Below are 27,130 nucleotides of genomic sequence, written 5' to 3'. Positions count from 1 at the left end.
TTCTTGGTCCATTGTGTCTTGTTCATTTTTCCTACAGTATCACATTTCAATTAGCTTTTCCTGGCTTGCATTAAAATTTATGTCAGCTTCAAATGCCTCAAATGAAGATTTAATTTGCTTAGTAGTAATGTTTTCTTTTGTAGTAAACTCTTTTTATTCAGATAGAGAAAGTGAATAAGTTCAGATTTATAGATTTAATTTTGTTATCGATGGTTATATTGTCGAATTATATTTTTTATGTAATCAGTCTGTTACTCATAAAATATTTGCTGTCATGCTACTTCATTACTACTTTGCAAATAAATTACATTGTTTTGCTATTGATTAACCTAAATTAAAAACAAATCAATATTGATTACATAACATAACAAAAAAAAAACAATTCATTTATCCCACTGCTTGAAATGATCACCAACATAAAAACATATCCATTCAATTCATTTATCACTCAATTTAAATTTTAATTGATGTGCGGATTACATTTCTGTCATTAACCAACACTCTGCTACTTGTTAATTAATAATGCTTTCGTACGTATATTTGAACGATCTGATTTTATCGATAGAAATAATTAAAACAGCATGCACAGATACAAAAGCATTTTAAATTATAGGTTTCGCAATTTCGTATTACTGGTTAAAGTTATAATTGTGCCTGTAAATGATACAATGTAATTGCGGGTTGAATATGAAAGTGTTATGTATGTAGAAAATGAAATGTTCAATTCGTGGTAAGACAAGTTACCAGGACGATTGAAAAGGAAGCTATTTTGTCGTATTATAATATAACTCATTAAGGTAATAAAACATAAATTAATAAATTTATTAATGGTCAAATAGCAATAATTCGTATGAGGCATAATGTTAAAATCTCTATAAAATATCTGATAATTTGATGTGCATAGGTCTAATGATTATTTTCAACCGCCAATTTGAATTTTTTTTAAATTTTTTTACTGGATCTTCAAAACCGCTAGACCTGCCTCCATTGAAATTTGACCAATTCATCTTATAAATACAAGCAAAATGTTTTTCGTATTATTGAAATCGAACGCTCCGTCGACCTCTCTTGAAAACTGAATTACCATTTGTGGCACTTTTTGTCTCGTATCATCGAAGCGGCTAGACCTGCCAATGCCAAAAACTAATCAGCAAGTCTTCTTATCAGCAGCAATCGGATGTTTTTTGAATAATTGAAATCGGTCGAACCGTATTCCCGAAATAGTCGACGAAAGTTTGTATCCGCGCACACACACACACATACACACACATACATCCATTTTGTCTAAGGCATGCTAAAATGTTCAGAAGGGTTTGAAACGTGAAAATATATAAAAATTTTCATTTTCGATTTTTTTGCGATTACTATAACTTACCCTACGGGAAGTTAATATAATATTTAAGATTGGTCTTCTAATTTTTTATGGCACTTTTGGATAATTAACGTAGCAGAATTCGTACATTTATACAAAAATTTAGTAATAGCGTGCATGAAACCAAAGATGTAGAAACTCATTATTAAAATATCTGGAAGTTGGTTGCGCATTTTTGTATCAATTTTTTTCTGTATCTGTAAAATCGCTGAAACTTTTCAAAAATTTTATCAATTTTTCATACTATCAATACAAATGAAGCGATCTTTCAAATTGGTTGATGCGTGCTTTCGTAATCGTCGACAAAAATTTGTATCCGCACCTATGCACACACACACATACATACATATATTCATAATAACGTAATTAATATCAAATGATACTATTAATAATAATAAATTATGTTACTTGCTGTTAAATGACAAGCTAAATATGATTCAGAAAGCTTATAAATTAAATAGATGAATGCATAAACGCATATTTCAGAGAATGCCGGACCCATGTCTAATTAAATATATCAAATAAGCTTTTAGTTAAACTGTCAGGAAACGTTAAATACAAATCATAGGACTAGTGGTCCACAACATCAAACTAAATTGGAATGGTAATCTAATTTAATTAACGTCCTTCAAGTGTCGTGCTTTAATTCACCAGGCGCAGGGCGTAAAGTGACCGCACCGGGAACAAAACTACTCCTGGACGCCGATGGTGGCACTGGGTCGATTCTGGGAACGAATACGATGTCGGCATACTGATATACTACAATCTAATACGTCAATGACAACGATTAGGTTCAGCATTCCACTACAATACGTTGCACAGACGAATTGGCAATATTCTACGCTATTACAATAAAGTCCTGTTTTAGTAATCTAGTAAGCCCATCAACAACGACTCAACGATTGCATGAACTCTATGGTTCAGCGTGCTATTAATCTACATACACTACATAGACATAAGCCTATAACAAGGGCATATTACTACATGTACACACACACACATTTATATACTATTAGTATTTAAATTATTTCAAAGCTTATAATAGTGTATGTACAAAGTGTGTCTGTCTTACAATTTTACAAAATTGCTATTATTAGTGCAAAATACTAAAATAGATTTTAAGTTATTTAGTTTGATGATGTATTGGATTAAAATTCATAAATGCATGCATATTATCCAAATACACAATTTTATTAGTATTGTTAATATGTACTTTTCATAGAATACTCCAAATCTATAAAATAAGTCCTATATTAAGTCCTTATTGTGCCAATTATTTGCATGTGATCATTACATTCAGTGGATAAATATTAAAGATTATATGAAAATGAGCTTTGTGGTGTATAATATAAAAACCACAAGTGAAGAATTCAATACGATTGACTTCTATATTATATTTTGAAAAACATCACCTTAATCAGAGCTTTTTACTTAAACTACAAAGCTGATGTCTTATGGTGGTTTGATTATCTTTATTATAATTACACTTTTGAAAAACTATTCTAAAAAATTTTAAGTTATTGAGTTTTATGGTTCATTGTTGTCCTCATATAGTTGACTTTTGCTTTTACTAACTCTTTATCTGAAACTTCCTTAGAAACGTTTTATATAATTAACCAAAAAAAAAGAGTGCGCGTAAGGTTCACACGCAATTGAAGTAAAACTTATATGCTACTATACAAGATGGCATTTAAGTAAAAATAAATACATCATATAACAATTTTGAAAAATGTTTATTAGTAATATAGTAACACTCGTGATGCACACATTCATTAGTGTCGACCATTATACACATTCATATAATGATAAATTACAAATTATATATTTATAATAGCGTTAAAAATATGTATAATATATAACAACAATAATGTAATTGAAGTCATAGATCTAATATAACATGATCGGAGAGAAATGAAGTAATTGCTGATTAATAAATTCTATAATATTCGTTCACACAGTGGATTATGTTAAACAACGCCTAAACAAATATTGTTTTCGCAACTTTACTCATCATGTAATTGTGTTTGAAGAACTTCGTGTAATTAAAATTAACATACATTTATTGACTGCTTGTATTTTTTTACTTTTTTGCTGACGATATAATCTCATTCTTTGAACAGCTGTAATATCTGTCTTGCCTAGCTATTACCAAATCTGCCCTAACGCACTTCCGTTGCATTTGTACGGATTTACATCCTAGTCGCGCCTAAAGAAATTTTACTTCAATAAATATAACAAATTCGAGATAACAGAACATATTAGGTAGATTATATTGTATGGAGATACGAAGCAAAAAGTGCAGAAAATGGAAATCAAGATCCGATATCTATATGTATCAAAAATTAATATAGTTAAAAAAAATTAATCGATATTCTAGATAATTTCAATACACGTACATTACTGATCGATTACTCGGATGCAATCAATCCTAAATTACAGTTCAAAGACCATCTACCCAGACTGACCTCGTCTTATTAGTCGACACAAAGTGCTAATTTTAATATCATCACCATTAATTTATTTACATGGCAATCACATAGGGTCTGATATTTGCACGTTAGTATGCAATAATGTCTTTTGTACTATTACAACGTGTGTCCAAGTAGAACCATTAACATGTTCTCTCTAGGCACGTAGATTACTATTCGTATTCGCAGTACTGTTACGCCAATAATATACTACGACCATTACAGTTGACTAAATCCAATCAATTGGCCACTCAATAATATAATATATTGCATGTGTACTGTAGTGAACAGTATTATCTAGAATTCCAGTGTGAACCAAGAGTAATAGAATTAAACCTTAAAAAGGTATCTATTATATATGATCTTAAGGAGACTCTCATGAAGGATTGAGAAAACCACTATTGAGAGATATATAACTAGAAAGTCTTAATAACATACACAAATATAAATGATATATTCAATTGTAAATTTCTAGAATCAAGAAAACTATCTAGACATTTTTTTTTAACTTTTTTATCTCAACTATGGCATTTCTTACCAACAATCCTTGTCTTGCTTGTAACCCTAAATGAATAAGAGACTAAACAAGTTTTATTTTCTTATTTTCATTTCTTACTCGATTTTTTTCAATAATAATGTTCAAGTATTTTACCGTATTACAACAATCACAATCCTAATTACATGCGCCAACTTTTCATAAAACTTGCTAAAATTTTTTAGTAATTTTTTTTAAAATAGGGTCTTTCAAAATCGACCAAATTTAGAATTTATAAACTCCTAGTTTAACAAATAGGCTTAATTATGAAAAACTTAGTGCAATTGAGTAATTACTTTCGTCTGTAATCTTAAAACTATAATTTAGGGTGACGGATCCAAAGTTTAGATAAACAAAAATAATAAAAATGAACAACAATAGCCAAAAAATAGTCATAGTTTTACCAAAGACCCATTTTGAAAGCTGTATACTACTAGTTTAACAAAAAGGCTTAATTCTAAAAAAACTTAGTGCAATTGAGTAATTATTTTTGTCTGTAATCTTAAAAATATTATTTAGGGTAACGGATCTAAAGTTTAGATAAACAAAAATAATAAAAATGAACAATAATAACCAAAAAATAGTCAAAGTTTAACCAAAGCTGTAGATTGCACTAAAAAGCTCATAATTGCTCTAGGTTGCAACAAATAGTTTGATACATTAATTAAATTATTGTTCCAATTTTTTCCATGCTAATTACGATATATCATTCTATTTCGGAGTTCTAGGACACCCAGTATAAGTTTTAAAAGTTTACATCTCTTTCAGTTTTTTATCCCTCTTTGCTTTGATGATTTAAAATATAATTTATAAAAACGCACTTCTTGGAAGATACTTAATTATCTTTCCATTTTATATAAGCTTTGTTACAAAATTATAAACTTTAGTTTAAGCATCGTTCCTTACCAACACTTTGTGCTTTGATGTATTTAGCGCTTAGAAAACTTCAATTCTCCAAGCGATTAAAGTTTCTTACGTAAAAATAAAGCCACTTGCTAGTTTTTAACTTTTTATGATACATTTTTATTTCAAATAACGGAAAGTCTGTGTTCATTACTGCTACCTACATTATAGGAACAAAAACTAATTTAAACTTTTGCCTGTGCAATAAATTATTTATAGGTAACGGAGTAATATTAATCTGTTAAGTATTGAAACTATATGATTTTATGATGATATTTTATTAATTATACAAAAAAAAATATACGAAGGTGATCGGCAAGGACTAAATAGGCTCGATTTTTTATATCCACCATTATTGCAATAAATTATGAATAAATTTTGAAAATTTGTAAACAGTTCGAGATATATAATTGGGGAATGCTGAATATAGTTTATGGACAATACAGGCAAAATGCCACTTACAAATAGTTAACTTTATTTTAATAACATTTATTACTGGATGCGTTTTTGAACTTTTCAATTATATTATCTTTTACATGCACAATTTTTTCTATCATTACCAAGCTCGTATTTAACTTCCCGTAGGGCAAGTTATAGTAATCGCAAAAAAATCGAAAATGAAAATTTTTGCATTTCTCGACGTTTCAAAACCTTCTGAACATTTTGGCATACCTTAGAAAAAATGGATGTATGTGTGTGTGTGTGTGTGTGTGTGTGTATGTATGTATGTATGTATGTATGTATGTGTGTGTATGTATGTGCGGATACAAATTTTCGTCGACGATTTCGGGAACACGGATCAACCGATTTGAATAATTCAAAAAACATTCGATTTGTATTGATAAGGAGACGTGCTGATTAGTTTTTGGCAAAGGCAGGTCTAGCCGTTCCGAAGATACGGGGCAAAAAGTGCCAAGAACGGTACCTCCGTTTTTAAGAGAACGGAGCGTCCGATTTGAATAATTCAAAAAACATTTTACTTGTATTGACAAGATATAGAATTGATCAAATTTTCATGGAGGCAGGTCTAGCGGTTTCGGAGATCTAATGAAAAGTAAAAAATAATGCCATTCGGCGGTCAAAAATTATCATTAGACATATGCACATCAAATTATCAGATATTTTATAGAGATTTTAACAATAAGTATATTTTTTTTTTACATTTTTATGGGTTCCGTACCAATGCTTATGCGTTAGACGGCGGCGCGGCACATGCGCGCTTTGACATTTCGTCTCTATGCAGTTCAAGCAGTGCGATTGCTTTAAAAAAAAGTTCAGATTTTCCAAAATATGTCAAAATGAAGAAAACATTTTTTTCAAAAAAATTTTTTGTATCCAAAAAAAAATTTTTTTTTCAAAAATTTTTTTTTCAAAAAAAAATTTTTTTTTTCATATAAATTTTTTTTTTCAAAAAAAAGTAATTTTTTGTCAAATTTGTAGTTTCTCAAAAATGTTAATCGTTTTTAAAAAAATAATAATTTTTGGTACGGGAAGTTCCAGCAATTTGCCTTAAGGCACGATGCCCTAATTGCCTTAAGACAGAATTCCACTTACAGCTAGTTTTTATTTTCATATTGCAAATTTTTATCGAAATATTCCGCCACTAATGAAATTACTCAAAATATTGAAATGTATGCAGAAGTTAGCAGTTCGTAGCAAAATATGTTTCACAAAACCGAGAATTAAAAGATCAAAGCGAATAAATAACATCATAGTACGTTCTTTTGCTTTTTAATTACTAGATACACTATTGTAGCATTTTAATAGTACCAGGCTTACATTTTAATTAGAATGCGAACGCATAAATCATTTTTACAGCGGTAATAATTTATTCATAGTCGTTGCACAGAACAATTATAGTTTTTTGTTATTCTTCCTTTCATATTATTATTCCCTCCATGCATTTGCTCTAGTTTTTGGTTTTGCGTTCTAATATTCGACTATTTGTTATCACATATTTACATATTCTGATATATGTTCCAGCGCAGTTAAATATACGTTTGCATTCCATGTAATAATGGCTGCATGTAATATACATATATGTATTTTAGTTGTGAACTATAATCAGCGTTTTTGCGCAAACAAATTATTTTAAACAAAAAATACGTAGAGTTATTTTTAAATATTTATCTAGTAAAATGAGATAGCAAAAGCAATAAAAATTAGTAACAATTAGGTATTTACCACGATGAGGAATAATGAATTATGTGCTGTAATACTAGAATAGTATAGTTTCAGTTATCAACTGAAATAACTAAGAATTATTATTAGGATTAAAATCTACTTCTTATATCAATAGATTTACTATTTATTTATTATTAGAGAGATAACATAAAAATAAATCAATATATAGAAAAAGAAGACTGAAGAAATAAAGAAAGATCGGAAAAATAGAATTAGAAGAAAGAAGATAAAACAAGAATAGAAGAAAAGAAGAATGAAGAACTGCTGATTTGAGATAGAATAGAATTTAGAATGATTAGAAGGAGAAGCAAGATCAGAATAAAAAGAGGAATGAAGAAGTGGATAACACGCCGAGTAGAATTTTAATTGTTGGTTTGAGATAGAATAAAATTAGAAGTTAGAAAGAGAAGCAAGATTAGACTGTAGAATAGAATTAGAAAAAAGAAGAAGTCAGTTATAGAAAAAAATGTACCTAATTTATATGGTGTCAACAAAGATGTGATGCTTGTACACAAGAAATACTATTATTTATTGACCTATGATTAAATTTTGATATCAATTGATATTTAATTTATGTGATTATACAATTTATTTAATATATCATTTCAGAATTAAAAAGGGTTACTACTGGGTAACCTTCCACAACTTCAATTCGATAATATACATAAATTTTCAAAATTACTATTTTTTGTAAATATTGTATGAATTGTTATAAAGAAGAGAAAAAACTCAATTTTATTAACTAACAATTTCTATTTCGGCTATGAATTCCAACTATGTTGTCCATCTATGGGTTACGCATTCCTCGGAAATTGTTGCAATCGAAACAAGTGGGCTGCGTGTTAGGGATGGGCACGCGTTGTATGTATCATTTCGTTGTAGATGCAGAGAATTTATTTGCATAATATTAACATAGCCAAATGAAATTACGCCAAATAGTATACGGCGTATATGAATATCAAAATAGCCCGCGAACCTAGTTCCAACACGGGCAGGCAACATGCACAAAGGGCTTGTCCATGGCGGATTACATACGGGAAAACTGATAGGAATATGAAGGGTGTTTGTCATTGAGTCTGATTAACCATAAAATGATACATGATAATGCAGAATTGTTGAAATCATATAGAAATTAAAATTGCGATAATGAGATTCATAATAACAAAATATATAATGCACAATTTTATTTCAGAAAGTCTGGACTAGTGCTTTGCAAAAATTTGAATAAAATGATTTCAAATAGAAATACAGTATAATTATTTCAAATCTTAGAAATGATCAATTATTGAAAAACATTTTATTGCTAAAATGTGTCACACTTCCTATACATTGTAACAGAAATATTTCTATTTTACTGTGTAAAAAGTGAAGCCGACCTAAGCAGTTTGCGTCCGAATGAGACATTATGGATAATAAAAACTAAGAGTCCGTAAGATCTTAGAACCCTGCCCGTTAAGATCCTTAAGAACCAATAAACCGCCTCGATAAACTGATCGCTGTTTAAACTCCATTGTTATCTCAGAACGACGTGTATAGAGAAGGAATATAGATGATATAAGAATCGTTTAACGACTTTGCTTCTACTCCGATACAAGAGAGTTAGCCGGGCTTCATCAAACAGGGAAGATTAAAATCTTTGAAAAAAATTGTATTGTATTTAATTCAGTGCCTCGATAAAGACTTAAAACGAGCACTCGTTTAATGCTTTGTACAGTTTAAATCGATAGTTGCCAAGTTGCATGTATCAAAAAATTGGAACATTTTTTTATCGTTTTCCGATACGTTCCCCAAAAAGAGCTCAAATTTTCACTCAAAAAATACTTTGATATACTTTAAGGCTTTTAAGGGTTTGCTTAAATTAGGTAAAAAAATATTTCAGTACTTCCTATTCATTATATTGTCAATTCATCCCAAATCCCAATATCTAACGCTGCGAATTTAAAATTTGACTAATAATTTCAAGCAAACATTTTTATTTTCAAGATAAAAGTATCATGCATGAGTTTACCTTTTGTTTCGTGTAATCTGATTACTGTGTCTTCCTCCAAACAATTTACAAAATTGCACTTACCTAAAACAAAGAGAATATATAATCAGTACAATCATCACACAATATTGGTCATTAGATATGCATAATTATAATGGACGGTGATAATATTAGCAATGCCATTAATATTAAATGGATTAGAGTACATGCAAGATAAACGATGGATAATACTGATTAATTAGCATAATACTGCATTTGCATCACTGGTGATGCGTACTTATGATTGCTTGGCTTTGATGTAGGTTGACCCACATTATATAATGTAATTTTATACAATATTGCCAATATGTATGTGAATGACTTGTTAAAATCAGTTGATTATATTATTCTTCACCGATTGCTTGATTAGGAAAACCCGGAGCATTTAATAGGTACATTGTTTTCTTAATTCTAGCTATCTTTATTCAATCCTTACGAGTTGATCGGAATTATACTCATTAAGTTAAAACGCCCCAAAACAAATTAAACGTCTTATTCTCTTTCGTTACGTAATTTGTCCGATTTGCTTATAATCTCAATTCACTGACGCAGTTGGAGAAATATCTGGAAATAGTCATTCAAAATTGTGGTTTCTATATATTCTATACATTATTCATAGCGCTTAATAATCAAGTATAATTCCCATATAGATACATAAATAAAAAACAACTAATATGAATATATTTTTCACTATAATTTAAAAAATCAACTTTTTTATTCCAACTATATTAAAATTTTTATTATTGTCAGATGCATATCAAGACTTTAACCAATTTCAACATTATATTATCAAAATTCATTAATATTCTTTATATTTTTGCCAGTTTATGGTATTCATTTTTTTTATTAGGCTTCTAGTCCAATAATTTTATATTGAAGTTAAATTTATACTGTAACGAGTGTAATCCTGCATTAATTGCATACTTATTTTTATTTACAATTATATAACTATCTAATTGATATTGATACAACTAGATTATTTAATAAACTATAATACATTGAAATTTTAATATATGATTGAAATGAACGAAATATTTATATATCGTCTATTATTATCTGTGACTTCCCAATTACCATTCAAATTCACACATGTTAAATCATTTTTGGCTAATGGCTGCTATAATTTTTAACTTTTAAAATAATTCTAAATAAATTATAACTAGATTATAACCAGGATTTAACCTAAAACTAACTGCATCTCAATCCCAATCCCAATATTTTTTCTCATTAGGTCCATAATAGTTTCTCGCAAGATTCTAACCAGTTTTGAAGTTATTACAAGATTTTTATAAAATTCCTACTGATGGGGATGGATCACTCTGATTAAATAGATATGAAGTAAATGTAAATTATAAATATTCAGTCATCATAAAAAAAATTAATAAAATAACTAATTCACGATATATATTGATCTTCACTCAAACCATCTTTTCTCGTTAGTTTTGCTAGTCTCTCAGCATTTAAACAGGTATTTAAATGCATACATTTATATCCTCTACCCCGATGGGGATGAATGAAAAAAGACCTGATCAAATCCTGGCCACCTACTATATGTTTTTAATAATGAACTTTGAGACTTTGTATCATTGGTACGGCCGATATAGCGGTAGCTATGCCCTTGATTATATTTTATTACTATTACATGTACTTATTTGCAAAATTGTTTTACAAAATATGGTAAATATGATATAATTTTAAAATTATCTGAAGAGAACTTTATGTATGAAAATTGTAAGTTGAACACTCCGATTTCCAGAATTTTGAAGTTATCATAGCTTTGCTAAAAAAATAATGAATCGGTTTATCAAATTACTCCGCAGCAGTATCTAACCCATTCAAATTACAACTAATTAAATTCTACACTCATCTCGACAGTGCATAAATCATCGGCAAGTTTTTATTCATATTAGACAGCAATTAAGGCAAACGATGATATATCGCATTATTATAAATTCCGTTGAAAATAAAGCCAATTTCGGGCGCGGCGGCAAATTCGTGCGGGACGCGACTTGGCGGCGAGGGCAATGAATTACCCGAATCGGCCCTTGGCACAAATAACCGCGCACGTACGTCGATGCACCCCTGGCCAGGCACGTAGCCGCGATTAGAGACGGTGAATTAATTTATTCGCATCGCGCGCCGCGATAATGTCTTACTGATTTGACTAATTGCCATGCCATTGCCTCTACTTTGTAAATTTGGTACAGGTAAGTTGGGTGCAATTAGATTATTCGGTTTTACTGCATTAGACTATGGTAAACTATTGTATTAGATTCTCTGTTTCATGTAATTAAATAAATCTGATAATGAATTAGTGATAAAGTTAATTTAAAAATATTTTACAATGAAACATTACACAAAACCTAAGTTCTCGTATGTGTTATCAATGCACATCATAAAGATGCAGTGATAACATACTTTTTTGATATTTGAGCATTTTCTAGGTTAGGTTCTATATCAAAACTCCTGACTGCACAGCATCTTGGCAGTTTTTGTTACCAATATATATGGAGTTACCATAACAACGCTATGTTACGGTCTATTTTATCGAAGTATTGCCTCCATTACTAGTTGGTTTATCGAGAAGTTCACAATTACATTCTGAACATTTATACAAAATATGTTTTTCTATGCTAGTTTTAATTTTTTGTTTGTATTCAAAAAGTAATCTTTATTATTATCAATTTAGTCTAATGTAACATCTGTTGAAATAAATAATACGATTAAAAATGATCTACACTCCAATAAAGTTAACACTACGTATCTTATTATATTATTCCGATATCGACAAAATCACAAAAAATATAAATTCAAGCTCTAGATTTTTGTTGAAGTGAATACTGCATTACTTATAGTTATTGCTCGTTTTCAAAAGTTTCGAGAAGTGTAAAGGCGAACTAAAATGACAGAATCTTCGACACTTTTGAATATGTTATACCAATGAATATTTGCATGCATAATACTGAACCAAATCACTAGGAGAATATTTGAACATTTCTTATTTTTTGAAAACACAAGGAAATGCATTATATATTAAAAACAGTACAATATTTATTCCATTATCCTTGAACATTACTTAATATTTTTTGCATATTTTGCTTGAAATATGTTTTAATTATATTCTATGTTAATTACGTTTGATAATATCATTAATTGCACTAGATATATACATATCTAGAAAAACTATTTTAACTTGCAAATTTATTTGATAATATTATATATGCATTTAGCTCCATATGAAAATATTTTCATAATCTATTACTAAACATTTAGAAAAGGCTTTATAAACAGGGTAAGTTATAGTAATGCCAAATAATCAAAAATGAAATTTTTTGTATATATTTACGTTTTAAGTCCTTCCAAAATATTTTGGCAAACCTTAGACAAAATAGATGTATGTGTGTACTTATATTTGCTAATACAAATTTTTGTCCACGATTTTGTAAGCTCGAATTAACCGATTTCAATGATTCAAATGAATGATTACGGTTTTCAAATATGGTAAACTACTATACAATTTCTCAAGCATATTAAATACCATTTCTCTCAATGTTTTCCTCCTCTATTTGTGGCATTACTTATGGTTTGACATGGTCTAAGTGCTTCTGGGCTTGTTAATAGTTATTGACCTCGGTACTTCTTTAGGCGGCATGCGCGTTCGCGAAAAACACGAGAAAAACATTACGGAAAACCTTTTCCCTTAGCTTGTTTGTACTGAAATTAGTTTGATGGCTCCTTGAGCAACGATACAGCGTCGTTTTCGCGCGAGGCTGATTTGTTCTCTCGAAGAGAAAAGCGCTATTTGTAGAAAAACGCGCTGTTCTTGAGCGTTTGTTTGGACCGATTGATTTTGCACCGAGGATAAGTCGAAACATGGAATGTGCACTTATTCTCAAAAGTCTAGTGTCCAAGATACAATTTTAAAGGAATTCGTTTTGAAACACAAAGGCATTTCTATATTTAAAAAAAAAATCAACATGTCCTAGAGAACTACCGATGAAATAATATGACCATCATTCTAAATGCTTGGCGAAAGAAGTATTTTCAGAAGTACAATCAACTCTTCTCTAGAATAAACTCCTGAATGACTTATGGACTACTTGTTTATGATTTTTCTTATTATAGATTACGTACTTTTAGTTTTTTTTCATTACTCAGCATTTCCTTTTGTATTTTTTGTTCTATTCGACCACCCTACCCGGGCGCCAAATCAACTGATCGGCATTCGATTCAGAAACTTTTTTCAAGGTCGATAGGTGCAAAAATAAAAGTCTCTCCACATATATTGTAGTGTTTAACAATATATTACACATTTTAAATTAACCTTGTTGCTGGTAGACCACCAACTTAATGTTGTAGAAACATTAGCGACTGAAAAACAAATAAAAGGAATCTTTATAAAAATGATCGTTAAGTTATCTTTTAAACTAAATTCTGAAAGCAATTTCAATTACACCAACATCAGAAGAAGATTAATTACAACTTTGAAATAAGTTGAAATAAAATATACTATGTTTTATGAATTCCACCGCTTAGTTCATTATAACTGTATAATTCATTATATATTCCAACTTGAAACTTAAAGCATTTATCAAAACTTGCAACTAATAAATTTTCATATTTGACACGTTTCGAGGTGTGGAAACTTTTTATTTCTCTATTTTTAAGCAGGTGAGATAAATGAATAGAGATATGAGATTTTTAATAGTAATTACAATTTTTGTATATAAGTTTTGTATAGTATATTTGTATTTTGTATATAACACTTAATATTTATTGGCATTAATCAACTAGTAGTGGCATTAATCAATTTTAACTTCTCAAATTTAGATATGCTTACGCCAGAAAATCCAATTTGCTAGTTTTATGTTCACATAACATCGCTTCAAGTTATTCTGGATCTCTTGACATCAAAATTGGAGAAAGTGTATATTTAAGTGAGCCAAAATTTGACCAAATTTAAATCTTATTGATTCAGTTAATGAAAACTAACCCTAGTTTTAGATACCAATGGGCGTTTCGAAGTTCTGGAGCACAAATTTGTTATTAAATATTTTTAATATATATTGCCACCATTTTCAATAATCAGCAATCTTATTTACTGGATCTGGATAAAACATTTTCGTACATGTTTCGGAAAGCATGGCATAACCTTTTGCGCTTTGTGGAAGTTCGTTAGAATCCAATTCTTTCCCCGCCTAGATAAGAGTTGTAGTATAATAAAAGGAGCAGATTACTTTATTCATTGTTCGTTTGCCTTTGTAAGCGAATCTTGCAAGGTTTTTAGTGGCTCCCTTAGGTACGCTAAAACATGAGTTTTAGACTGTGTGTTTCTCTTAATTATATCGCATTCGTACTCAAAAGCTTGCTCGGGCATTTAGACAAGTGCCTCTATTCTAATCTGATTTCAAATAATTAAAATTATCATAGCTAACTAATACGTTTGAAAATATTGGTAATAGGGCATAAATTCATATATTCAGTTGTTCAGCATTTTGCGTGTATTTTCATTGGAACGGTTTATAGGTTAATATAAGCAGTACATAACTTTTCAAACTTTCAATGTTTGAGAACTTTGTAACAGAGAAATATATGTTTAACATGATTGCAGACAAAAAAGTTTTTTTTTCACTATGGGTCAAACAATATAATACTTTTCTACACACCGAGAATTCCTGGCTCCAAATTTCAATCAATTTTTCTTTCCCAAATCGTTTAAAAATCTTTTATTGCGGTGCGTGGCTAGTTATTTTGAATTCAAATAAGGTTCGACCTCTTTCGTGATAAAATTCGTAATAAAAAGTGATGTTTACGGTTTGTTTCCTCAACTGCGTGCTTTCATTTCATCACAGATACATAAACCTGCACAAACCGTAATAAAAAACGAAAAAATATCTAGAAAGTTAACGCTACAGATTTATATGTAAAATCTTTCATGTGTCGAGATAGGACATGGTAACCAGTAAACAAACTATTGAGGTAAAATATATACCAGATATATATTTATTTTAATCTTATGATATACAGATTGCATGCAGTATTTTTATTCTTAACCGATAGAAAATAGATTATATCTACATATTATTTAACACTTTTGCTACGAGAAGATATTCGTATGAGCGGATGTCATCCATGGACGACATTCGTGGCGAAAGGGTTGAGAGCAGGTAGAAAATACCAAATAGAAAAGAAAATTTGAATAAACTTTTTTCTTCCTGTCTGAACATCAATCACAATTATATATGTTATTATTATATGTTAAAGTATACTTTTGTAACAATTAGATCTAAGATTATAAAAAGTGTAATTTGGAGTGCAATATAGTGGTTAAACATTCTAAACTATATTCTAAACTGATATGATTTTTATCCAATCTAATTCTGATGTTATATATTTTGCAAAAAATCGACAAGATATTTGCTATTTACTATATAATTTAGTTTCTAGTAAAAATCTGACATCACTACTCTTGATACCAAGCTGGCCGAGGTGTTGCTATCGAGCCCGGAACCAGTGGATGCTAGATTCATTTAAATCCAATATAATACATTTTTATAATACTACCTGAACTACATTGTGTGGAAATTTGTAACAAAACTTTAGATGAACAGTTTGCACTGTATTTACTCCAGATTGCTGACAACGTAGTGTAAATGAGGTCATTTCTTTCAGACTCAGCAATCGTATTTCTTGGACTTAGAGATAGTAACTTACAAGAAAAGCGTACAAAGAATTTTATTGTTCAAGTTCTATATAATTTTGAAGTATATTTTTTATTTGTTGATATTGATATTGGAAGAATCACCACAAATTAGTAGTTAGTTTCAAAATTTAGCAATAAGATCATACAAAAAACTGCAATTGAGCAATCTGATATTATTGTCATATCACATGTAATTTTTTATTTAGATAATTAGTTTAAAATAGATATTTTTTTTTAAAATAAGTAAGTAAATTCAATATAATATAATTTACAGAAGATTGAGTAAGGAAGACATCAGAGATAAATAAATTTTTGGCTATTGTTTTAATATTTTATTTGTATTATATATTTATTGAGAATGTTTATTATTAGATACATATCTCATCTAATATTCTTTGAAGGCTAAAACCTGTTTGCATACAAACAGCTCACAAGCTGGAAGAAAATTAATATGCAGTAAACAGTTACGTATATGCAACATCCATGTGCGCACCGAATATCCATATTTATATTATTGAGATCATTGTATCTAAACTTTAGGAATAATTGAATAAATTTTATTAAAAAAATACAAAATAGTTTATTTTATTTTCTAGTAATCTTTGCAGTACTAGTAAATTCTACACTGAAAATGTGTCTAAAATACAATCTGACTGCATGTAATTTTTCCTTGGCATATGTGTTCAATAAGACTAATTCCCAATGTTGTTCGTGTAGTTTTGTGCTATATCCCAAAGAAGATTATTAATTACGTATAAATTATTCCAGCAATTATCAACTTAATCAACAGAATCTATGAAGACTATAATTTGTAATATATTAACTAAATACTCATCAGTACACAATTAGTCTAGGTACAATTCTGTGCATAAACTGACATTAAATTCATAAGCTGCAATTTGCCATATCAAATATACACGCCAATGCAATGGCAATGTACGTAATAGATAACAGTTTATGCTAACAAGTTGTTATTGCAAATAGGACGCATAAAATTATTGTACTCTACTGTTGAACACAGGCAGAGAAATATATGTTTAATAAGATATAAGAAAAATGTGTTAAAAATACTTTTTTGATCGTGAAAAACCCTTGAAAATTGGTGAATTAATTTGTATTTGCAGTGATATTAGTAATTGTGTAAAATGTTATTAGTAATAAAACAAATATCTCTATCTAAAAATGTAACAAGAAAGGATTTGATGAGAAAAATATCATTTGCGGCTATAAATGCTGCCGAAGCACAACCTATGTATGCAACCGTAAGTTTTTCACTTTTTTCATATTAAATATAAAAATAAGTACACTATTATCAATTTTTGTAAATAATTCTGATAACTAAAAGTTATTTGAATAAAAGAAAATTACATGTCCACAATAATAAATTTACTTACAGAGGTATAACTGTAGGTGTGCCTCAAGGAAGTATTCCAGGACCAATTCTATATTTTATTTTTACATATTTAAGAATTAATCTATAATTTTTCTGTAATATTCATATCAGTCAAATAAAATAAAATAATTATTCAGATATTAAAAAGAACCAAATTTCAATATAAAATATAGTCTATATTATCTACTAAGATTATTCCAATATCTATTTTAACTTTAAACATTATATAAAACTATCATTCTATGAGCTTGATCGGTTAATTATTATATGTTTATTGTGTAACAAAATTGAACTTTTAATAAACATGAAATCTCGGTTGTAGGCGAATGATGTATCCCCAAAAATGCCAGCTGGTTGGGAAGAAGCTTTACCATACAGCAAAGTTCCAGGCCCAAAATCCATACCGGTTCTGGGTATAATGCACCACTTTTTCCCAGGAGGTAATATCAAGATGCTTCATAAATGCCACTATTGTATACTTTAAACACTCTTAAAATATAGGAAAGTACGGTAATATGAATTTCCGTGAACGCTACACTAAAATGAACCAAGAATACGGCGATTTAGTGAGACTCAAAGGATTTGATGGCAAAGAAGATATATGTGTTAGTTTCAATCCGGATCATTTCGAAACGGTTGTATTTTATTTTAAAGTTTTACAAAAATGTGGAGAGCTTTATGAAAAGTCTCATTTGAAATATCATTGCAGATCTTCAGAAACGATGGCGCCACGCCAAGAAGGAATATATTCGACACGCTACGATATTACAGAACAAAAATCAATCCTGAAATATATAAGGATAATATGGAGTACTACATCGAGTAAAATATATAACATTATTATTACTATATATGCATATATAGTATGGGTTATTGTATAAATATTATGTTGCAGAAACGGAGAAAAATGGAAGAAATTGAGATCCATGGTGAATCCAGTTTTAATGCAACCTAGAGTTTCAAAACAATATGTCAAGTCTGTAGAAGGAATTGTTGACGAGTTTATAACGAGGTACGATAAATAAGTTTACGACAAGGTTTTCTATTATTCAAGAAATTTATAACGTTCTTAGAAATTTCTCACTCCTATTAGTTAATGAGCTCTTTAGTTCGTCAAGTTTATATGAAAACTCATTACCTATTATAATTGCGTTTAACTCTATAATTAAAAGAATTTTATTCAAAAGTTTTACATAAAAATTTTGTATTATAAAAGTATAATTGAAAATATAAATATAATAATTCAAGAGCTCTCAAATCAATTATGGTGGTACTAGACATCAATGTCAATCATCAATTTTTTTTTTTTGAATCTATTGTTCAACTTACAAAAAGTGTAGATTTATGAGAATATTGCTTGAATGGTCGAGAAATAACGTATTAAACACAAGGTGTAAGATATTATTTAATTTTACGGAATAAATGTCAATAATCCTTTGTAACTATGATCGTTACATTTCCAGGACACTAAGGCTTCGTGATAAAAATCTAGAAACTCCAGCAAATTTTTTTAAACGAGCTAAATCGATGGGCTCTCGAATCGATTACTTGCATAGCTCTGGACACGCGTCTGGGATGTTTGAGGGATGACCTGGCACCATTCGGAGCCACAAAGAATGCTAAAAGCTGTCCATGAATTCTTTGCCTTGACACACGCTTTGGAGTTCAAGCCGCACCCTTGGAAAACGATCAAGAAGACTCCCGGATTTTATAGGCTTATGGAAGTTTTCCAAATAATAAATGAGTGAGTACGACTCTCTTGTTTTTGCAGTGAATAATAAAATATTAATATAATATGATGGTTTGATTAAAAAATTTAAACATGATTGTACGTGGAAAAGATAAAATATATGGTGTTGTTCAAAAAAATTTTGAGCAGTAAAATACTTCTTGGAAAACGATAAAGAGTTCAGAGTTTTTAAGCTTACAGAAGTTATTTAAGTAATAGGTAGGTAAATACGATATATTTTTTCATAAGATTTACAAAAATTCTATATAATTATACACAAAACAATATTTATGAAGTTGTTTATTGAATGGACAACCATAATATTGTTGTTGTAATGTTAACCCTTCGGACTCGGATGCCGCCGCTTCGGCATCAAAATACCTCTAAATCTCGCAATTCGCGAGTGCATAGGGTTTATAATTAATATCATATAATAATTTAAATAAAAAAATAAAAATAACTATATCAAATTGTACTGATAATATCTGAGAAATTATTTATCTAAATATTTATATCAAACAATTATTTAAAACTTTAAATTCTTAAAATTGACCGCAGACTAAATATATATAATATTATTTATTTTAAATTATATTCATTTATTAACGATTATCAGGTTATTATAAGTGCTTAAGTAATTTAAAAAAAGTTACGAAAATTTAGATTTAGGTATTTTGATTTGTCTAATTATTGACAGAACTTAAATTAAAAGAAAGGTTTCGTTCTTTGGAGTAGATTGCTTTACTTTTTTTCATTTATATTGTCAATTTGAGTTGAAGACGTATTTACCTAGACTACATATTTTTTGAATTGTAGCTGATTGAAAACAATTAATTTTATTCAATACCAAATGAATGAAATAATAGGTTCTGAGTTTTTATTCAAACAAATTTTCTAAATATTGCATAAAATAAATGAATTTATAGTAGCTTCTAGAATTTATTTAAATAAATTGCATTATAAGAAAAAATATTGGATAATATTCAAATTGACAAAAATATCAATTCTCAAGTTCTTAGTCATATCTAACAAGAAACGAATTCAATAAACATAATGGTCTTCATTGTTGTAGTGATGGTCTTCATTGATGTAGTTTAAATTTGAAATTATACTTTTTGTTTTCAGTTTATCTCTGCAAAAAGTTGAAGAAGCTATGGAACGTATGAAAAATGAGCCTGTGCAAGATGACAGAGAGCAGAGCATTTTACAAAAATTGATCAAAATCAACCGAAACGTGGCAGTTGTGGTTGCTATGGACCTTCTTCTGGCAGGCGTAGACACGGTAATACAAAACAATAATTATCAACAGACAATCACAAAATATTTACCCTTTAGTACTATTATTCTTAATGCAATGATAATTTCGAAGTGCACTGCACATTCCACTTCTCTCGAGTTTATCTTAAATCTTGATTGTCGAGAGCGCTCTTATTCACTTCCATATATTTGCTCAATAATTCTGTGCCACTTGATGATAATAGTGATCTTACGCTTTAGAATTTGTAAAGAGCCCATTGTAGTCAAATATCAATGCTGAGGTGCGATTCGAGATTGAAAAACTAGTGGGGTGGGTGGCATCGTGCCTTAAGGCAAATTGCTGGAACTTCCCGTACCGTAACGAAATGTTCGAGGAATATTGAATGTTTTCAAATAGATTATTATAAATATTGTAACATTGTCTAATATTTATAAGAATTATATCAACTGAATTGCAGAGTTGAAATTATTTGTTTAAAGTATATTAAAGCTATAGTCAGAATTAAAAATGAAATCTGAATTTTTTCGAGATTGAAAAACTAGTGGGGTGGGTGGCATCGTGCCTTAAGGCAAATTGCTGGAACTTCCCGTACCGTAACGAAATGTTCGAGGAATATTGATGTTTTCAAATAGATTATTATAAATATTGTAACATTGTCTAATATTTATAAGAATTATATCAACTGAATTGCAGAGTTGAAATTATTTGTTTAAAGTATATTAAACTATAGTCAGAATTAAAATAAAATCTGAATTTTTTTGATATACACAAAATTAAAAATAAAAAAAAAAAAAAAATTGAACAAAAATTTTTTTTTTCCAAATCAATTATTTGTTAAGACAAGCAGAAAGTTCTTTGAATCATTGAATCGGACGCTTAGTTCTCTCAAAAACTTCTATTTTTTACATATTAGCTCTGTATCTCCAAAATGGCTGGGCCTGCCTTTGCGAAAAACTAATAACCCCTTCTCCCAATCATTACTAATTGAATGTTTTTTAGATCATTCAAATCGGATGCTCCGTTCACTCAAAAACTCGATTTTTATTTTCTGCACTCTTTGCTCCGTATCTCCGAAACGGCTGGACCTGCCTTCGCCAAAAAACTAATCAGCTCTTTTCCCTATCAATAGGATCGAATGTTTTTAAACCATTCAAATCGGTTCATCCGTACGCCCGAAACGTGGGCGAAATTTTGTATCCATACATACATACACCACACACACATACACACACACACACACACATAACATCCCTTTTTTCTGAAGTATGCCAAAACGTTCAGAACTTCAAAACGTCGAGAAATGTTAAATTTTTAATTCCGATTTTCGGCCCATTACAATAACTTACCCTACGGGAAGTTAATAAATGAACGAAAATATCTACATATACACGCCAACTTAGCAAGAACAATTGTTTATTAAAATCGGGATGTTTATGCAACTTGTCTTTAGGAGAAATGCCAATTACTCTAGTAATTCATTATTGAAATATTCATTGTAGAATCGTAATATCAAATTGTAACTAAATTCTAGTATATTTGACTAATACACTAAATAAAGCAATATCAATTTCATTAAATCCATGTTTGCTAAGAACGCCCAAGCTTATAAATAAACAAAACGAATTTACCGAAGACAAACAAATACTCCTAATTCAATCCTAACCCCACTGTCACCTCTTGTTTGATGGTAACCATTACTATTTTAGACATCATACACTACGTCCATTTTGCTGTATCATCTGAGCAAACATCAGAGAGCGCAAGATAAGCTAAGGAGGAACTCAGAGGTATATTGCCCGAGAGGCATTCCAAAATTAAAGGACAATTCGTTCGATAGAATCCCGTACCTGAGGGCTGCTTGAAGGAATCGACTAGGATCACCCCGGTCGGGGTCGCTAATCTCCGGACGACTCAAAGGGATATCGTGCTTTCAGGATACAGAATACCGAAAGGGGTGAGATTGTAGTTATTGCTCAATTTAATAGATCGGTAAAAATAGATTTCAGTTTTTAATAGAAGTCATAAATTCTAAAATAAACCTACGACATTGAGCCTTGATATTGCTATTATGTAATATTGGCTGAACAAAATATATTATTAGAAGTTCATAAGAACTCATAAGAAAATTTCATTTTATTGATATTGACAAATTAACTTGAATTTTCAATATTTACTTTAATTTGTTCAATTATATGATTCAGATATTGTTAGTTATAGCTCGATGTAATGAATCGCTAAATATATATTTGAGCTATTAATAAAAAGTAATAAATTGGAAAATAAACTTCAGAAATTGAAGTTTTGTATTGCCATTATCTGTCAGTATTATATTAAACAAAATTAACAGAAGTAAATTTATTAAACAAACATTTTAAACAAATTAATTTATATGAATCTAATATGCTCATTTAATGAAACTCAACAAGAACGATTTTAGGATACAGAATATCAAAAGGGGTGAGATTGTAGTTATTGCTCAATTTAATAGACCGATAAAATAGATTTCAGTTTTTAATAGAAGTCATAAACTTGAAAATAAACCTACGGGATTGAACAGAACAGCTAAACCTTGATACTGTCAATGTGTGAATATTAGCTGAACAAAATATATTAATAGAAAGTAAAAGTATTTAAAAAACGTTAGGGGTAGAAAATAATATATATACCTTGATATTGCCAATATGTGATTATTGGCTGAACAAAAAATATTAATAGAAGGTAAAATATTTTAAAAAACCCTATGGGGTAGAAATTAAAATTTTATATATATATATATATATAAGATATGTTAATTTCATTTTATCAACGACATTATCTCAAGTTTTTTCACATTTACTTTGATTATATCAATATTATGATTTAGATCTAGTTTTTTATTGCTCAATTGAATGGATTACTAAATATATATTCAAACTTTTGATAGAAATAATAATTTGAGAAATAAACCTCAGAAATTGAAGTATATTGAACAAAATAAATTTGAGTAAGTTTATTAAACAAATATCTCAATTTAAAGGATCGCTAAATATACATTTGAGCTATTAATAAAAATAATAGATGGTAAAATAAACCTGAAAAATTGAAGTTTCGTATTGCCATTATCTGTAAATAGTATATTGAACAAAATAAATTGAAGTAAGTTTATTAAACAAACAAACTAAACAAATTAATTTAAACGAACTTAATATACTCACTTAATGAAACTCAACAATTACTTCTGTTAATTAGTTTTTTTTGGCTAAATTTTCCATTAATTAGTTGGTTTTTTTGCAGAAATGTAAATGTAAAATTGTTGATTCATGGTTTCGTCAAAAATTTTCAATCAGTTTTAAAAAATCCAGAAACTTTTCTAATGATATTAGTAGGAAAACGTACTGAGTAGTTTTACTTAATAATCGGCCTGGCTGTTTCTTAGAAATTAATTGTTGATATTATTTTTACGATCTCTAAGTAATAAAATCTCTAAGTGTCTTTAAAAACATCCTAAAATATATATAGGCCCACAAAAATGGTTTAATTCTAAAAATTGATCCAACTTTCTATCGTCTTTTTCGACTGAGTCAAAAAATTAGACATATTAGAAAGTATTTACTAGATTTAAGTCATCAACTCTCTTTAAAAATTGAAATAACTAAAAATGAACTAACTGAAATAACTAAATAAAAATTCATTAATTATAAGAAATTATTTTATAAGTTAATAGTTAAAATTATATAATTATCAATAAAATATTGTGAATATTATATCGAATGGGAAAACAACTATTGAGTTGTTTTTCCAACATGCCCCTTTAGTATACAATGTCCCTTCACGGCCGACAATTGTAAATTTCACAAATTTGTCCTTAACTGGACAGTTGTAAATAAAAGAGAAAGAAAAATAAAATGTAAATACTATGGTTAATAGATACATATTCTTGATAAAAATGCATCTATGATGAAATATAGAAGTGTGTAAATATCTTCAATAGTGAAAACCATATCGTAAGCCAAAATCGTTTGAATGCTTATTTATCTCTTATTTTTTAATACTATGTTACCTTGTTACTACTGTGATTCTTTTTACACAAACAAATTAATAGACTAAACGATAAGTCGATTACATACCGAATAAAAAAGTGCATTGCAAAAAATTCTCCTTTATGATGAAATATCTAAATTTAGAAGTAATTATCTAATATGTTCAATTTTCATCATTTCAGACTCATATGATTCTGTGCACGCAAATAGCAAGTGTCAGTCCAAGCCAACATGAGAGACCAAACGAATTTATTCCAGAACGTTGGCTAAGGCAAGACAAGAAGGGATTGGAAACTGATATGAGCAGTGATGGTAAATATAAAACAACAACCCAAAAAATTGAGAAAAACTATATTTGTTTACATGTGATTACTAACAGCAATCATTGTAATTGCAAAGTTTCAATAATTTGAAAAATGGAAAAACTTTTATCAATTGACCTTTTTAGAACATTTGATTCGAAAAATTCAAATCTTTATTTGCAAATTATTGAGAAATTTATATCTAATTTAAATAAAACTGTGGATCTTTTGAGACCAGTATTCAAGAAGTATGTGTGCATATGTGTTTTGTATCTAATTCCATCTTTTCCCAAATTGTTTCAATTTCGTATTGATTCACTTGTTAATCAATCTAGTGGCGGGCTGCCCGAATGCGAAAACTGCCAATCCGTTTAGCCAACTGACATTTGGTTTCGGTGTACGGAGCTGTATAGGCCAACGTATTTCCGAATTAGAAATCCACACTCTAATCGCAAAGCTTATCAGAAACCACAGAGTCGAATGGCATCACCCCGATCTGATGATAGAGAGCAAGACTTTAGAAACCCCGGCATCCTCTCTAAGATACAAGATTATAGAGCTAAACAATTAATATTGCTTAGCTTCGTAATGGGAAGAAAATTTATTGAATCTATGGATGCTGGTGCAGTTAATTTTGTAAAATAAAGTCGGTATGAAAACTTAAAATATTTATATTTATAAGCAAAATAAAAAAATGAGAAAAATGATGTGTGGAATTAAAATAAAATATAAGATATAGTAGGAATTGATGTTTTATAATAAGTGCTCAATATAACTATTTGTTAGTACAATTTGATTTTTATTTTTTATCTAAGCTTACTATTAGGTAAGTAGTTTTAAACTTAGGTAATTAAAGATGAGTGATAAGCATTATAATTAAAATGACAAACTACAGAAAATAATGACGGTCACGTCGTGGCAAATACAGCCTAGAAACTGTGTCAAAACATATATATGTATTCGGAACAGTGACGCATAATAGATGCTGCATTATTACCGCACAATGGAGGTTTCGGGCGAACGCTAAATCCTAATTTCTCTCTCTCTCCATGTCCGTGCACAAAAGTTGTAAACCAGCAGCCAATGGTCATCATCACCAGAAAATTAGATTTCTAAATTTTGCTTCACAAAATGAAGTAACGACTCTTGAAACGTAGTGACAAATTTAGATCAAGGACTTAACTAAATTTATGGATAAATATATTTAACAAAGTTGTTTGGATGCGTAATTTGTGTCAGTAGCCTATTACGATATTTATTAATATAAAACTGTGTGCGCATAAAGTGGCTAGGATAGAGTTAGTGATCTCAGAATTATTGTAAAATTATATAGGCTTTCAAAAAGTGGTTTAATAAGAAAAATCATTAAAGTGTAGAATAATGAGAAGCACAGTTAGGGGAGCGTCCAATGATCACGTGAGCGAGTTTTTGAGGATTTTTAGATTCCCCTCCCCCTTGGTGATACATGGTGATGTTCAGAATTTCCCCCCTTCTCCCTTAAAACATCACGTGTATTTTTAGTTACTTGAAAAACTGTAAAATTTTTGATTTTTTTTTTGAAAATGTTTGAACTTTTGAAAAAAATAGTTGAAAAATAAATACACGTGATATCTTATTATACCCCTTCCCTCCCCCACGTGATATTTCGTGACTTTTTGTCAAACCCCCCCTTCATCCTGAAAAACCTCACGTGATTAATAGGCGCCCCATACGTCATATAAGTCTCATGCATTGTTTATATATTATTATAAATTTTGTACTGATCACTGCTGACAACTAAGCTTGAAAAAAATTAAATTTTTTTCTCAAAAATATTGTAAAATTATATAGTGATGTACTCCAGAAAGTGTAGTTATTATAAAAAATCTTCAAATTTTAGAATAATGAGGAGCACAGTTAGGGCATATAAGTCTCATGCAACGTTTATATATCATTCTAAATTTTGTACTGATCACTATTGACAACTAAGCATGAATAAAATTAATTTTCTTCCTTAAAAATAGTGTAAAATTATATAGGTCTTCAGAAAGTGTAGTAATTATGAAAAATCATTAAAGTTTATCACAATAAAGTGCACTATTATGGCTTATGAGTCTCCTGCCTAGTGTAAATATAATTCTAAGCTTTTGTACTGATCACCGTTGACATCTGAGCTTGAATAAAATTAATTTCTATAACACAAAAAGAATGAAATTAGATAAACAAATTTAGTTAATGCGTTTACAGATTTAATAAATT

General features: G+C 29.2%; 1 protein-coding gene and 1 pseudogene across 1 annotated transcript in view; one reads left to right on the top strand and one right to left on the bottom strand.

Annotated features, from left to right (window-relative positions):
• The window catches only part of LOC113368445 (hemicentin-2-like), a 135,088-nt gene that overhangs the window by 76,240 nt on the left and 31,718 nt on the right, over window positions 1-27,130 (bottom strand). The window lies entirely within an intron of this gene.
• On the top strand, window positions 17,268-25,463 carry LOC113366131 (annotated as a pseudogene).

Source organism: Ctenocephalides felis, unplaced genomic scaffold (assembly GCF_003426905.1).
Source record: "Ctenocephalides felis isolate EL2017-DRISC unplaced genomic scaffold, ASM342690v1 CF-g0.4_SCAFFOLD_01170, whole genome shotgun sequence".
Taxonomy (NCBI): domain Eukaryota; kingdom Metazoa; phylum Arthropoda; class Insecta; order Siphonaptera; family Pulicidae; genus Ctenocephalides; species Ctenocephalides felis.
This window is presented reverse-complemented; position numbering and strand designations above follow the sequence as displayed.